Here is a 1,995-nt window from a genome sequence, read left to right as displayed (position 1 = left end):
CTGGCCCACAGCCTGGCCCACAGCCTGGCCCACAGCCTGGCCCACAGCCTGGCCCACAGCCTGGCCCACAGCCTGGCTCACCTAATGGCCCCTTTTTATACAAATATTTTTTTGTTGTTAGTTTTCCTTAAAAGAGAACATTACAAAAAGCATTCCCTCACATAAAACCCAACCCCTCTACCTGGTAATTAGTCACAAGGAGACTGCAGTAACCTGGATCACAGTGCTTCTTTTTTTTTTCTTTTTTATCTTTTTCTTTCGTTTTGACTGCCAGATTTATTTCTGTTACGTGTAAGAACAACTCTTCTAAACAAAACGCTTAAACCACAACAAAATAGGACCACAAGGCAGTGTCACTGAAATGGCCCCAGACAAGGCTCCAAGATTAAAAGAATCAGACAGCTAAAGGCTCGTTAGCTACTAGAAGCAGATTTTCCTTACGATTTAAAAGCCCCAAAATAACCCTGAAACTTTTGTTCACAAAACCATCTCGGTTCCCTTTAACTTTCACAGCTGTGTGCTAACTGCAGGACCTCCAGGCTTTTCATAAAACACTGAGAGATTCAAAATGGGTAGAGAAAGTATCATCAGTGAACACTTAAAAACTCCTAAATCTCAAGTATTGCTTGCAAGCCCTGTCTAATGAAATGGATGTGCTTTGTAAGGTGGGGTTGCAGCGAGTCCTGGGACGTCGGAGAGGCTGAACACGCGATGCTGCCCATACGGAAAGCTTTGAAATACCCAGAACAAGGTTTGTAAAAGAGAGAGTGCACTGGCCTGCTGTCCCTACTGCTGACTGAGTACTGGTAGGAGCTACACTTGTGATACAGGAGGCACTACTATTGCACAGCACACAGCACCTAACTACTCTATGTGCCACGACTCCACAGGGACCCCCTTGCCAACACAGAACTTCAAGGTTACAGAAAGCTGGAGACCTTCTGTTTAAGGTCAATAGGAGCATTCCCTGATCTGAGAGCTGCAGGATCTGGCCCAGGGCAAATAGCTGGTCATGCAGGTAACTTGGCACTTACACAGTCACTCCCAGCTGGTAAGTTGGGCTCCAATTTACAAGCTGGACATAACGCTATGGATATTTTTATTTTTTTAATTATTATTATTATTTTTATAGTATTTTTTCTTTGTAGAGAGCTGATACCGTCTGGCCAGCCACAACATGGTATTAAATCATCTGGAGTGTAGATAGCCTAGCAGTAAAGGGGAACTGGCATGAAATGGGTGTGCTGTTCCCAACTGTGTGTGATGGTTTGGTGTATTTCTGTGGGTTTGTTGTTTTTTTTTTTTTTCTTTTGGTATGAGAAATGCAAACCTGCCCTACTTGGCTCCCATAGCTGGCCTCTGCTTACAACAGAGAAATGTAAAGCAACTGGATTTCTTGTAGTCAGAAACAGCTTGTTAAGGAAGCAATTTAAAAAGCCTGGTGTATTCTGAGCCCATTCTGCAGGCTTGGAGTCAAAGCAGGCTCCCGCCCACTTCAAAGCCACTGAAGTGGATCCACCACACCTAAGTGATAATTTCCAAGGGAGAGGCAGGACCTTGGCATTTTTCAAGCAGAAAATACCGGGAAGTCTGTCCCCCTTGCCCAGCTTTTAGCCCACTCTTGCTGCATAACCTCAGAGGGGGCAGAGCGGCGGGTGGTTCTTCCAAGGCATGTCACGGAGCCCATCTTGGAAGTGAGCAGTGGGAAGGGACATGTACTACACACAGGGATCACAGGGAGAACTGCTGCATGCACAGTCCATCATGCACAGGACCATGGAGGTGTGGTGAGGAAGCGGTGGTGGTAACTGCCAATGTCAAATCTAGGGAAGGAAAATCTCCTTCCCCCCTGCTGCCCCAACAGCATCTCTTTCAGCTCTGCCCGGCCTCTCTGGCAACATCTGTGTGCCAAGAGCCTGCCCTATCGTTCCAGTTGTCTCAAAACTACATGAAAAAGCTCTAGCGCTACTACATAAAAACAGTGAGTGGTGGGCG

This window comes from Antrostomus carolinensis, unplaced genomic scaffold, assembly GCF_000700745.2.
Source record: "Antrostomus carolinensis isolate BGI_N321 unplaced genomic scaffold, ASM70074v2 scaffold21994, whole genome shotgun sequence".
NCBI classification, from domain to species: Eukaryota; Metazoa; Chordata; class Aves; order Caprimulgiformes; family Caprimulgidae; genus Antrostomus; species Antrostomus carolinensis.
This window is presented reverse-complemented; position numbering follows the sequence as displayed.